General features: G+C 33.3%; 1 protein-coding gene across 1 annotated transcript in view; it reads right to left on the reverse strand.

Moving 5' to 3' along the window:
• Positions 1-15,103, reverse strand: part of PCDH15 (protocadherin related 15) — a 954,225-nt gene extending 939,122 nt beyond the window's left edge. Inside the window, exon 1 of the mRNA XM_070611290.1 lies at positions 15,053-15,103. The gene's annotated coding sequence lies outside the window, so the exon portion shown is untranslated. The remainder of the gene's footprint in view (positions 1-15,052) is intronic.
• Between the last annotated feature and the right edge of the window lie 553 nt (positions 15,104-15,656).

Here is a 15,656-nt window from a genome sequence, read left to right on the forward strand (position 1 = left end):
GAAGCCATAGAAAACCAGCTGTGAATGATGCTGGCAGGAGAACTTCTGTGATATATTTTGACTTCCCAAGTTGGTGCTTAAGACCACAGAAGGTGTTTTTTTTCCTTCTGGACCTAAATTTATCTTCCTATTCAATAGTCATCCAGGGAAGACTGAAGCTAACAGCTACCCTCTTGAATTTATTCTGGCTTATATTCCAAAACTAAACTACAGCCCTAAAAAAGTGCTTAAGCTTCATTTGATAGAAAGCTTTGGAATAAAATAAATATGTTTCAAAATATTACTTCATAGAGATGCAAAACCAATTTCAGAATTTCTATCATACACATTTCATTTCTATCCTAAATAAAAAAATATTTAGAATATATTTCCACTGGATCCTTTTATAGTTTGAATGCTCTAAATGTATATATTCTTAGATTTTAGTATAATACCCTGGAGTCTAATTTAGTTAAATTTGGAGGGTTTTCTCTAGGCAATATGAAAGGAATGAATAATATTTCCAATCTATGCTTTATACTTAGATGACAGAAAGCATCTTGAAGAAAATATGCCTATCTAAAAAGCATTTACCTGCATATTTATATATCCCAACAGACAAAATGTATGAAAACATTAACTTCAGGTAAAGGGAAAGAGTATCATATAAAGTATGAATTCTAGCATTTTTATGTGTTATCAAATCTCATTATACCGTAGAAATTCTCACTCTGGAAAGAAATGGTTTTAAAATAGGTTGTTATATGTAATAAGAAACATATAACTTTCAAATTACTTTTCCTACTCATGATTTTTATTCAGCAATGAATCAGTCAATAAAATTGATTGCCAATTTTTCTTATTTGTCGATTCTAAGGGGCAACACAAAACGAATATTTATCAACATGGTTTTGTTTTCAGCATAATGCTTTTACATAAGTGGAAAGTATGTGAGAAGTAGTCTTTAATGATGGAAAATTATTTTACATTCTAGCTTAATTTATTATGTAAAAATAAATTATTTAGAACTAGAAAAGCAGAATGGATAATCTGGTTACACATTATTTGGATTAAAAATGAGGTAACATTATGAGATTTATTCTCTTGTGTGGCTCAAAACGGTCTGATTGCACACTCAAATCAGTTTTGTTACTATGATCACAGCTTGAGCTCTAGAGTCCTAAGTCTATGAGTGACAAGAAAACAGTGGGAAAGGATGTCCTAAAAACCTCTTTTTTTATGAGTAGTATCTTTATGTCTATGAGATTTCCTATGTTAGAATGTTAAGCAATTTAGTTGACAGATACGAACAGCGCCTGGTGTGAGGGGATAAATGACAATCTAAAAAAAAAAAAGCCTATTGACACTAAATGTAAAGAGACACATTAAATCAAATAAACACACTAATTCATATTCTACCTTATAATAGGGTTTAGAGGAAGAAAGCCCAAACCAATAAAGTACCACTGATTTTTACAACTTGGCTTAAAACAAAAAGTAGAGTGAAAACAAAAAGCATAAAGAGCCATGATGGGCTGAATACTAAAATGAGCATTTGTGTGTGTGTGCATATTTATGACTTTTATCAAATGGCTCTTAGACATATTTAATCCCTTAAGACCAGACTCTCGAGAGAGTAAATTCTTTGCATACTGCTGAATCAGTGATGGGCCAAGGTTTAAAAGTTTCATGTTTCAAATGGTTTGAAGAGAGAAATAGGCTTTAATGAGAGTTTGTAGGACTACAAAGAGATGCACTGAAGTGATTAGCCAAATTATCTGAAATGTCTTGAAAGTAATCGTTTTCTCAGTGTAATATGAATTTAAAATAAATATGATTCTGGTAATCTGAGAACTAAAGTTAAATCTTGGTAATTTGCACATCAATAGAGTTATTTTACCATTTTTCATTTCAATGTTCTTAAATATTTATTGAAAATAGTCTTGATTCAATTACACGTTTGCTTTAAAATGAAGTATTGATTATCTCCATTTTTTTCTTATCTATTTATTTATTTTATTTTATTTTGAGGAAGATTAGCCCTGAACTAACATCTGCTGCCAATCCTCCTCTTTTTGCTGAGGAAGGCTGGCCCTGAGCTAACATCCATGCCCATCTTCCTCCACTTTATATGTCGGACGCCTACCACAGCATGGGATGCCAAGTGGTGCCATGTCTGCACCTGGGATCTGAACTGGTGAATGCCCGACTGCCAAAGCAGAATATGCACACTTATCTGCTGAGCCACCGGGCCAGCCCCTATCTCCAATTTTGTACAAAATAGCACCCTAGGTCTCTATGTACTTTACTCTATTTGCCCTAATAGCTCTAATAATCTTACACATTAAATATATATGAATGTTTTATATATATACATATATATATAACATTATGACATTTATCAATTGATTTACTCTCTTCTCCCCAAGAATGTCAACCCCTTAAGAGCATAGATTTTTGTTTGTTTTACTCATAGTTTTAGTGCCAACAAAGAGTACAATAAATGGATGAATGAACGGGAAAACTAAATAGTTAAACGGATATGACCAAGAAAAAGCCATTGGTTCTTGGGGCGATAGCAGAAGAAGTACTACACCAGTAATGGTCCTATTCCTAGGTTAGGTGTTGGAGAGAAATTTCATACTTGCGAGGGCTTCAAGAAAGAGGAAAGAAAACAAATTTGAGTTTGAGCGCTCGACTCTCATGCAGCACTGAGATGACTGAAATCTCGATAGGGACAATAGAGGGTATTTGGAACACTTTGGAATTTTATCACAATGTGATACTGCCACACCAGAATCATGCTATAGGAAGCTATCGATATTAGCAAGAAAAAGACTTCATTTTGTAACTACTCCACTGGGAAGGAAGTGATGGTTTTGAAAATACGGTTTTTTGCTAGCTTTGGTCACAAGCAGATTGGCAGGATGAAAACAGAACCCAGTAGGGAGGGAATAGAAGAAGAAAGGAGTGGGAGAATTGATGGGCAAAACCTTCCAGGTACTTTAAAAAGGCATAAAAAAACAGGAAAAATAATAATTAATATATAAATAATCTAAAATTTGTAAACAATTGCCTACTCACCTGGACGTTAAATATATTCATATTTGGCAAAATGTAAGACATTAATAGGATCTTTTGGTAGTGGATTTTGCTTCTGACCGTTCCATACATTCTGAATCTTGACAGTAGGATCCTGTGAGAAAAACTCGGGGAAAGCAAGCCCAGGGGACACTAAGGTCCTACATAAAGGAAGAGCAAGATCTCAAGGACAGGATAGTTTGGAAGTTAAATGAAATATGAATGCATTTTTTCTCCCTGGCTGGTGAGGCTGGAACCAGTTATGTTCATCTTATAAACAATAGGAAGAAATGGCACATTCATGAATTTTCCACAGTTTAGAGTGTTTGAGAGAGTTGACTAACTTCATCTAAACACACCCAATCAAAAAACATATACACCCACACAATCTCTTTCTCTCTCTCTCTTTGTCAGTCTGTCCTTCATCACCAGTTGTTTATTTTAATAAGAATTTGTTTTCAGAATAAACAGTTCAATGAACTACATTCGTTAGCATTGTTTTTATATATCGCAAAGACACTTCGCTGTAAGTTAAGTGAAACTCACATGAATGCCGGTAAATTAAAAGATCAACATAAATAGGACTGTTCATTTATAGTTAATAATGGGAAAATATTCCTCCTTTATTTTATTTTAATTTTAAAAATTAGAATAGTTTTTTATCATCCAAGAAAACATTTCTTTAAATTGATTTCTAAACTTATAGAACTAAAAGACTTAGGTTTTCTCATTAACTGTCTAATATCTGACTTAAGGAAAGTTCCAAACTCCTGTTTTTAGAGTTCTGCACAAGGAAAGATATCTAAGAATTATTAGATATTTTGCGGTTATTTCTTCCAGTCGCCTATTTACCTCAAACACGATCTAGCTATTATATTTGCCAGTTTTCTTCCCTCTGTATTCTACTTACTTTGGAAAGACAGATCTTTCAAGGCAATAAACATGTTTCTGCTATTTCTGTCCACATTTCTAAAGTAACAGAGGAAATCATGTGTGTATCTTAAATTATGAATTCTGTGTATACACAAACATGTAATTTTAGCTTGTGTTTTAAATTACAAAATATTCATACATTTGTAAATCTCTTGAATAAGACTTTTTAAAAAGCTTGTTCTATTAAAAATTACAGATGTACTTTGTCCTGCACTTATTAGTTTGGAAGCTCAAATCGCTAACAAAATTGCCAAGAGGGACTAGATAGGGAAGGAGGAGGGGGCAGAGCTCAGCTAAGCACATTGATTCCCTTTATATTGACTGAGAGGTATCAGACGACTAGAAATAGGCTGAAGGTCAAATAGGGCATCACTTCATTTGCACTTCTGGACTGAATCCAATTCTGTCAAAATATCTAAAGTTAGTAAATCAGAAGTCTCTATATCTGCTCTACTTCCTTTCCAATGTTTTCTTATTTTTATTTTTTGAGGAAGATTAGCCCTGAGCTAACATCCACCTCTAATCCTCCTCTTTTTGCTGAAAACGATTGGCTCTGAGCTAGCATCTGTGCCCATCTTCCTCTATTTTATATGTGAGACACCTCCAAAGAGTGGCTTGATAAGCAGTGCATAGTTCCGTGCCAGAGATCCGGACCTGGAACCCCAGGCTGCCAAAGAAGAACATGCAAACTTAACCACTGCTTTACTGGACCTGCCGCCTGCCTTGGGATCTTTTGGGAACACATCATATCAATAGGTCTTTGCAACTATTAATGAAGTCACGTGAAAATTTCTACTGTGAGGAGATAACTTTTTAAAATATATATATATATATATATATATATATTCACAGTTCTTGTTGTGTACAGATTTACATAAAAGAACTTGATATAGACAAAGTGTTTAAGTTTATATGTTGAAATTCTAACTAGCTACATCCTTCTTTCTCCCTCAATTAAGTGATTCATATGCAAGTCCATTAACAGTCATGCCTGATCATTCCCATGTCAACACTATTTTAACAGAATATAAAGAAAATATAGACCAAAGAGTAATGCAATATAATTTTAAATTAAATGGGAATAAATTATAAAATACTGTCTAAATATTAAACATAACTAAGAAGATACTTATTTTGGGAAATTAATAGAAGTTTCTTTTGAATATTTAGAATGTTTCTCATGCAATGCTATTTAAAAGTGATGCATTTTGTCTATAATCATAGAGGGCTGGATTTTTCTTTTGTTGGTTTCAGTCTTAGTTTATTCTTCAGTGAACTATAGGAAAAGCAAATAAACCTGAACATACTCCAGGCAAAATGATAACTCATTTCCATTCAACAATGGAAAATATATAATTTTTTCTTTATCTTGGACATACAAATGGTCCCCAATATACAATGATTCAACTTACGATTTTTCAACTTTACTGTGGTGCAAAAGCGATACATATTCAATAGAAACCATACTCTGAATTTTGAATTTTGATCTTTTCCCAGGTTTGCAATATGAAATACAATACTCTCACAATGCTGGGCAGTAGCAGCAAGCCACAGTTCCCAGTCAGCCACGCGATCACAAGGGCAAACAACCAAGGCGCTTCCAACCGCTGTATCCATACAACCATTCTGTTGTTCACTTTCAGTATAATATTCAGTAAATTATATGAGATATTCAACACTTTATTATAAAATAGGCTTTGTGTTAGATGATTCTGCCCAACTGTAGGCTATGATCTGAGCACATTTATGGTAGGCTAGGCTAAGCCATGATGCTTGTCAAGTTATGTGTATTAATTGCACTTTTGACTTATAACATTTTCAACTTATGAGGGGTTTATCAGAATGTAACCCCATTGAAAGTAAAGAAAGATGTTTATTTTTGAAATTACCAACTAGAAGTCACCTCTGGTCTCCCACAATCAAGATTTAGTAATCAAGGATTTCATTTTGATATTTTTGTCCATGTTACTGATTCTTTAAATACTCTCCACAATGAATACCTTTCAAATAGCTTTGTTGAATTTTAATTTGCTTTTGAGTTTTTATTTAAGGAATGCTATGTATTTCACATATTTAAAGTATATAATTTGACAAATTTTACATATGTAACACTATGAAATTATCATCATGACAAAGGTAATGAACATATCCATGTCCCCCAGAAGCTTCCTCATGCCTCTGTTTAAGCCCTCCCTTCTCTCTGTACTGCCCATTCTCAATCACTGATCTCCTTTATGTCACTATAGATTAGTTTGTGATTTCTAGAATTACAAATCCATGAGAACATAGAGCATGTACTATTATTTTTGTCTGGCTTCATTCACTCCACCTGATTATTTTGGGAGTTATCCATGTTGTTGGGTATATAAATATTTCATTTCCTTTTCATTGTTGAATATGTCATTGCACTGATATACCACAATTTGTTTATATGTTCATGTGTTGATGGACATTTGGGTTTGTTTCTGGTTTGGTGCTATTACAAATAAAACTGCTGTAAATATTCATATACAAATCTTTGCATAAATATATGCTTTTATTTCTTTTAAGTAAATATTTAGAAAAAATACAAAGTCACATGGTGAGCATATTTTTAACAATTTTTAAAAATGCCAAGCTGATTTCCAAAAATAGTTGTGCCACTTTATTAATTTTAGACTTTCTGATAAGGTGTGTAGTGGGACCTCATTGTGTTTTTAATTTGCATTTTCCTAATGATATTGGGCATCTTTTCATGTTCTTATTTTTCATCCATATATCTTTTTGTGTAGTGTTTGTTAAAATATTTTGCTTTTATTTTGTTGGGTTGTTTTCTTATTATTGAGTTTTAAGAGTTTTTTTATATAGTCTGAATACATGTTCTTTATCAAATGTGGGATTTTCAAATAATTTCTTCCAAACTCTGGCTTGACTTGTACCCTTTTAATTGTATTGGGAAAATGCAATTAGAATATGGTCTGTCTTGTTAAATGTTCCACGTGGTGCACTTGACACAATGTATTATAAATGATGTTTCCAATAAGCCATATATATTAATATAACTACATCACAAAGAGATGCCAAGTTATGTGTAATATGCATCAGTGACCTGGCTCATTGAAAAATTGATGACTCTCAAAATTCAAGAACTCCCATACTTTTACTACTAATACAGTTAATCAGTAACAAAGTAAATTTGGAGAGAAATGGTCCTTGATGTGAGAAAAATTTTGTGCAATATCAGTTCTGCTAATCATGTGTAATTTTGTCTACTTTCCTTACATGCATAGAAGGAGAAACAATGCCTCTTTTATGGATTGTTCAGAGAGTTTAAAATGTAATCTGTGTGCAAGCACTCAACACCTACTGAGTGCTACCTTATTATCAATAGCATAGTATTGATGATGATATTGAAAATTCAACCCTGCTCCAAATGTGCACACACAAAGAAAGAATTCACATAAGAAAATAAAGGTCAGATAGATGTGAATTATAAAGTCTCTTGAATAACTAATTGTGGAGCACAGCCATCATCTGGGTACAAGATCAAGATGACACAGAGACACTATAACTCTCTTTTCCTGTATATGAGAAGAGCCTGATAAATCCATACATGGATGAGTCACCCTGGCTTATAATACGACTACCTAGGATAGCTCAAGAACTCTAAAGATTCTGTGATCTGTATGATGTGGGTCATGGAAAATGATTCCGATAAACTTGAGAGGCAAATATGAGAGACTGCAGAGATAAGGCTTTAATGTGTTAAATATATTGAATCAATAGTCATTACCATTTTTTAAAAGAGAATATGATATGAATGATCTGGTTTATTTACTGTTAGGGGAAAACCCCTAAAATTTCACAATACCATTTATACATGGGAGGACAAAGTACTTCATAACCAAACTTCACAGCACTCATAGTATATTCAAACAAAACTGGAGAAAGAGTAACTATTGAGCCAAGGTCACATCATTTTTAATGCTTTATTTAAATTGATCAATTGACTAAAGGGGGAAAAACTCACTTTAGAAATATTGCCCTTGATAATACTGTTTGAACTGAGGGAATGTACACACTCAAAGAAATATGCCATATAATCAGATATTGCACAAACACAGCTCAAGGCAGCCTCTGGTCTTCGGAGTGAAAAGATCACTTTGACAAACTTAGATGATATGCAGTAAGTGTGATTATAAATCCTTAGTAAAGAATTTCAAAATAAAAATAAAATTGCCAATTATTAAGTGACCCTGGGAAAAGATATAACAGCTTTACGTAAATAGAGCTCAAAAAAGGAAAGCTGATGTTTCTAAATATAGTTGTTTAAGAAGTATGATTAAGTTCATAGGATTCCAAAAATATTCAAGAATTGTGAGATATTTTATTGAGCTTAATATCCCATTTAGCAAGTAAAACAAGACAAAGTAAAAACAAAAACGTGTAAATAAAATATAAAATTCAATGAAGAATAAAACTACACTAGTACTTAAATTTATGGATGTCAATATCCACTTAACAGACACTACATGGAATTTCTCTGGGTTATTATGAGGATGGGGAAAGCATTAGAGGAAGGCTGTGAGGCCCTAGGTCCTATACTGCTAATTGAGAGAACATTTCGTTCAGGTTACATGGCTGAACATCACAGATCCTTATGAAGTTCACGACAAAAGAACAGAACACTTCAAGAGACCATGAAATGAAGGGGAGGTAGCACATTACTTGAGATACCATTCATCTTTATCCATCAAAAATATTCATAATATCCCAGCATTATGCAGAATATACAGTGATCAGCCCAGCACAGATGATCATCTAAACTTATTGTGGTTTTGCCTTTGGTGCTTGCAACTATTCCAAAGAGATTTTCATGCAACTCACCTGAACCTAAAATTCTCCCTCTCTGAAAGATTACAGCTGCAAGAAATCCAACCTTAGATAAAGCACACTTTTACTCTTATTTAATTATATATAGATAACATGAAAATAATTCCTTGTGATCAAAAGTCTGAATGTCAAGAAAAGAAAGGGAGTGTATTAGGGAAAATGTTGTCAGAAAAAGGTACAACATCTCATATTGGAAATGAGTAATCCTTTTGACACAGATTCACTAGTGGAAATAGAGGAGGTGATTGAAAAATAGGGTATTAACACACTTGACAAAGTGCAGGAGGCATTTGAAAATTACTTATGAGTTTCTCTCATGTCTTCCAGGTACTAACCATTACTTCTACTCTACCCAGGACATCAGTATTTCCAGGAAAGATTAAGATATATTTTAGAAGAAATGTTGAGAGAAGGAACAAGGAAAATGTTAGCTTCTAACATACAAATCAGCTTGATGGAGTGAGTCAGTATCCATGAGAGTTAGGTCACTGTACTGGGAGAGAATGTTCTGGTCTTCACACTCAATTTAGCATAAAAGTAACTGAACCTATAGATTCAGGTTTAGCTATCTCCCTTTAGATTATCACAGCTACCACATCTGACTGATAGAGAGAAGACGGGAAGTAAAACCTTGCCCTCCCCCTTTTCTAATCGACGATATTTGTGAGGAAAAAATCAGGACGACAGAAGAGTGACAAATGCAGACAAACTCAGAGAGGCAAATTTTATTTTTGTAAGAGAGGGCAACACCAAGGGCAAAGTAGGATCTCTTGCCCTCAAATATTCTTGACGACTCTGGAAGCCCCATCAAAGAAAACTTGTAAACTTATTACTGTCAGGGAGAGAGAAGCTCTGAATTTCGGCTTTTTTGAATTTCGTAATCATCATCTTAGCTGAGACTCTGCCTAAGGAGTGGACCAGAAGGGTTTTTGTAGCAGGAACAGGTGGCCTTGCAGAAGGCCATAGAGCGTGCCTCATTCATCACAGCTAATGGAACTCAGAGTAAGACTTCATCACAGAGCAAGGGGTAGGTCACTACTGGGCCCTCCCCAAGATGAAAAAACATACAGAGGCTCAGACTTCAGAGGAAGAGAATCAGGGAGACCAGGAATGTCATATCAAAGACGAGAGGAAGCTGAGTGCCTAAAACCACAATTTTTTTATATCATCATGAGATCTTCTCAGTTACACTATACTTCATACTTCTCGTCCCACACCTCCACACATATCTGCACACCCAGACACTCCTTTAGGGAGAGAGGCAGGAGGAGGACTTGGCATCACCAAAACATGGAGCATTTTTTTAATCCAAGAGAGACCGAATACTGAATACTTAGGATAATTAAGTTTGAATTTAACTACTTATTTATTTATTCCCTGTAGCTAACAACAACATGGAGGCTTGAGATGTAGGTGAGACTAGTTACAGTCTAAAGAGAAGAAATTTCATTTTCTCTGCAGATCCAAGGTTTAATTTTGTCAACAAAATCATGTGATCTAGTTATAAGAATAATGTGAACACATAAAGGATAGTGTGACAAGGGAAAACAAGGTTGTCAAATCAAAAATCACAAAAAAAAGCAATAAGAATAGTTGGAAGAAAGGACACAATCATCTACATAAGTAGAAGATAATACACAAAAATCTCCCAGAAATTCAAAGACAAAGAGTAGAGAATAAACCAATAAATAAAGAAAAAATAATGAGATGAGAGATTGATCTGGAAGGTTCAATCCACAAATTAGAGAAAGTAAAGGAAAAGGGAGCAAGACAGAAAGAAAAACTAAAATAATTATAAAAGAACATTTTCCTCATTTATAGATCACATTTTAAAAATTAAGAATTTCCAGAGAAACTTGATGAGAAGTGTTACACAAGACATAATCTCCTGGAATTTTCAAATGTTAGTGACAAAGAAAAATAGAAGCTTAGAGGGATAAACAACCAAAGATATAAGAATTAGATTAGCCCCTAAACTGTCTACATCATTAAATATATGAATACATTAGACAATCATATGCAGAACTTACAAGGGAAAAATGTTTCAGCTTAAAATTCTATTCCAGCAAATACGTTGTTATACTCAAAGTAGAACGATATTTTTCTCTTTAGATGAAGAACTTTGGCCCTGAGCTAACATCTGTGCCAGTCTTCCTCTATTTTGTATGTGGGATGCCACCACAGCATAGTTTGATGAGTGGAGTAGGTCTGCCCCCGAGATCCCAACCCATGAACCCAGGAAGCAGCGCTCAGGAACTTAACCACTACACCATGAGCACAGCCCCTAGAATGATACTTTGAGATATACAAGTACACAGACAATAAAGGAAGAGATATCCTTTCTAAATAATCCGAAAGAAGACCAAAAAGGATAATTAATAATCAAGAATTTTGAAATAATTAGAAAATGTGTTTTATAATGCACTGAAAGTGGAATTTTAATAATTAATGTTTCTGTGATTGCTATTAATGGAATATAATATTTATTAAGCCTTTACTAAGTGCCAGACATTTTGTTAAGCTCTTTAACTATAATAATATAGTTAATCTCTACATCATTTGCATGAGGTAAGTACTTCTAGCCCTAATTTCTATCCCAAAACTCTCACTGATGACTTACAGATGTTAAGTAACTTCTCCTTAAGCATGATAATTCTTTTTGGTTAGTGTGTGTGTATGTATTTCTATGAAAAAGTTAATACATATTTGTAAAAAAGAAAAAAGGAAAACAATGACATTTATAACCCCAAATTAATAAATACTAAGAAAGAGTTGTGTAAGTAAATATTCTCTATTCCACATTTTACAAAATAAAGTGTAAAAATTTCCTTGATTATATAAAACGTAATAATCTGTATTTTGAAGGCAGAAATGTTACAGAATTTCCGAATATGGATACAGCTCCAAACAAGCAGTCAAATCAAATCTGGCTCTTGACAGATGCTTAGAATACAACTATGTGAAGAAGAAAACCAGTTTACAAATTCTAGATAAGTTATTTGGTTGCAATATGTCAAATATTACTCCTCTCACTATAGCCTTCCTGCCTGATCACTGCAAAAGCAACATTTATAAGAAGCTCTTTGCCTGGTTCTCATAAGAAGAAACTCTCCTTAATAAATTATCAATTAATTTCTTAGCAACTACTTTTGTAAAGCATATGAATATGACATGACCATTTTTATTACTTGGTTTCGGAACATTTTTGTTTCATTTCTTTCTTCTCATAGAAATGTGGTCAATCCCACTAGAAACTTGCATTCTAGCTTGGGAGACAACATTAATGCAATGCAAAGTCAATGGACAATAAAGTGTATTAATAAAATAATATATTATTCAGTGCACTTAGAAGACAAGGAATTTATAACGTGTGGTTATTTACAGAGTGTATATGATAAGGGTAAAATTACTTTGGGTTAGCAAAGCTATAATGTTCAGGGAAGAATTTATAGGAGTCAGTCTTGAACTAACCTTAAGTATAGAGGAATCTAGAAGTCACTTTATAAACAACATAAACCAAAGCAAAGGACATGTTGACTAGCTAGACTTAGGAGTGGAGGGTATAACAAAGAAAAAAGGAGACACAGAATCAACAAGTAATTCAGATTGCCCTGAAAATTAAACTTCAAAGTCAAAACATTCTAGAGTTCAAATATCTGATATTTGATTGGCTGTATTGAAACTTGTAAATAACACGAGATGAAGATGATTTTTATTTCTGTGTTAAAAATCCAGTTACCCAATGGCCAACTAGAAACCAAGATCCATAAAGAAATAAGACATATAACAGTTGAATGAAGGAAGGTTGTTTAAAATGAAGCATTACAAAAATGGAATAGATGGAACTAGGCAAAGGGGTCATCTTCTGCTTGGTTACTGTCCTTTGGGGTTGCAAGTAAGAAGCAGTGAATGTCAAATATTCTAAAAAGATCTGTAAGCCTGCCTTACAAGCACTGATTAAAAGAACTGAATACCAATGTAACCACCAGATTTCCTTTTCTTTTATCTGCTACTGAGAATACTGAGTATTTTCTTATCTCCCTTACTTTCAGAAGTTCTCTTGCTATGTGCCTATCTATACATATTCATCATTCTGACAGCAGCATCAAGAATAAAAATTCAGATAAGAAAACATGATGTGCATTACTTTATCTTTTAAATATGGGACATACATAAAAATAGACATACAAAGACAGCTTCTTAGAATGAACAGTGAAAATAAGCACAGTGCATCCTCATTTTTATCCTGATAAGCACAGAGCAATGGCATATATTGATCATTTGGGTTGTGGGTATTTTTAATTCCTCTTTCTTCTCCTAAAAGTCAATAATGCACGAGCTCATTTATAGGAAATCCTAGAGTTACTGCCTAGGTGATTATACTTCAACAGATTATTCGTCTCCCACTGCCACTCAGGCAGTGGGAAGATTGGGCCGAACACACGGATAGAAGACTTTTAAAGTCATAGCAATTTTGGAGCTGACTGTCTGAATGAGCCTTCATTGTATACTCGAATGCCTCAAAGACAAGGTACAAGTTCAATGCTTAATAAACTCTTTCACCACTACTGTACTTTTACAACTACTTTTCTCTAAATAACATCTTAGAGAAGAGGGTTGTGCCACGTTGCATTACGTGCTGGACTTCATTTGTCAGGCACTAGTAAAATTCTTTTGAAAATATAATTGTGTTATGCCAACTAATAGGATTCTTAAACAAGGCAAGAAATGTCCTCTGTGAAACCTTATTTTGGTTAATTTGGGATTGTTTTATTGCAAGATGTTTTGCTATTTTTGTTATTAGCTATGGCAGGGATTGAAGGAATAACTAGTTCTTATTATTTAAATGTATATTTCCCTAGAAAAGACAAGCTGAATATGTCCAGGGATTTTTTTTTAAATCCCACATATTACTCTAGTGTTATTTTAAAATTTATATTACCAGCAGTGATAAAGTAATTGAAAAGTATCAAACTACTTTTTTAAGAAACAAAGCAGTTGAAATATAAATGCAAAAGAGCTATCTTTCATTTAACTTTCCAGTTTATTTTACAATATTAAATTAGAAATATGCATTTAGAGTTATACTCATAAAGCATTCACATCCAATTGTGCCTCCTTCCAAAACCAGAGGAGAAACAGCTGGAAATACGAGGCCTGAAAAGATTCCAAATTCTTCTATCCAGCTGTTAACTTTTCTGAAAGTTCTAGTGAGAAGCTAATGAAAACATGACTAAAATAACGACGAACTGCAATGCTTTTTCCTTGATTTATTTCCTAGATTTTTATTTGTAACTTGAACCCCAAGTCACTCCAATGAGGGCTTTCAAAAAAAATATGCTTCCTGTCATTCAACTTTCCTAAAAGCCAGTGCCTTGAGGGTTGGCATTTACTTTCCACATTTCAACATCTCTGCCCTTCCTTCCTTCCTTACTTCCTTTTAACAAGCACTCAGCCAGAAGTACATTGACAAGAGTCTCTTCAGAGGAAAAGAGCAGCAAGTAAACAGATTTCATGTCAAAATGCTTTTGTTGTTAAATACAAAATTTTCCCCAGAATATATAAAGTGATAAACAATACTTCTACCAATAATTTATAGTCTCAGATAACACGAGTTCAATGTAACATTAGTCACTCTTTAATAACTCAGATCAACCATTTTCTATTGAGAATAAAGAGCTATGAATTAAAAAAAAAAAAAAAAGGGACTCTTTCAGTCTCTTAACATCACTCCACACTCAGATTTTAGATTTTATGTTTTTTCTGACATTGATCAATTCATGTTTCTCATGGTTTTGTCCTGGTGGCTGTTGAATTTGGACAAATGTTTCTACATGTGCTCCTTTCAGTGGATCAATTACAGCGTCGCAGCTGTCTCATGATGTTTAGCAAGAAAGTCTTTGCTGAATGGCAGAGAGACTAAATCAATCAAACATTTCTATTTTGCTGAAAACAACTGAGACTTGGGAAAAGCAACAAATGGTAGACATCTCCACATAGGTGGGTTTTCAATAAAACAAAAGAACAATCACCAAGTAATTGCCAACATATAGATGATGGTTGTAATCTGGATCCCCAAACCAATAATTTACTTATGATTCTCTTCATGAGATACAACCCTTAGTTACTAAACTATTGACATGAGGCTTTAAATGTAAACTTCACTATAAAATAGAATATACTATACCTTATTTGTAGATCTTGTGCAGAGTATTCAGAAACATGACATTGCAAATTTCTGTAAATAAAAAGAACTGATAAGTCAAACTCATTTTTCAAATTTTAATCTGAGCAACAGTTACGTAATTAAGGGCACACTATTGTTAACTATCAAATATTTTCTTACAACTTCTGGTGTTGGTAAAATTTTTATACATTGCCCTATATATTCCTACAGACAGAAACAAATGTAATGTGTGTCTATACCATTAAAAAGTATTATTTCTGATTAAATTTTGTATTCATGAAACTTGTGAGTGTTTTTACATCTGGATACTGGATCATTTGGAAGCTAATTCTTTAAATTTCACAACGAATATGGAGATATGCACAAAGAATATTATGGTTAGGTTTGATAAACAAGATGTTTTAACTAAATTGGGCAATAAATATACTTAAATATATATTTATATTTGTATATATATATTAAATGCATATATAATGGTTACACTTGAGGAAAATAAAATACCAAAAAATGTCCTTCTTTCTATACCTATACTCAATACGTTAATTAATTAAAAAATGCAAGGGTAGTACATTTCACAATGCAACATTTTGGCCTTTTGGAGACA

Source organism: Equus przewalskii, chromosome 1 (genome assembly GCF_037783145.1).
Source record: "Equus przewalskii isolate Varuska chromosome 1, EquPr2, whole genome shotgun sequence".
Taxonomy (NCBI): domain Eukaryota; kingdom Metazoa; phylum Chordata; class Mammalia; order Perissodactyla; family Equidae; genus Equus; species Equus przewalskii.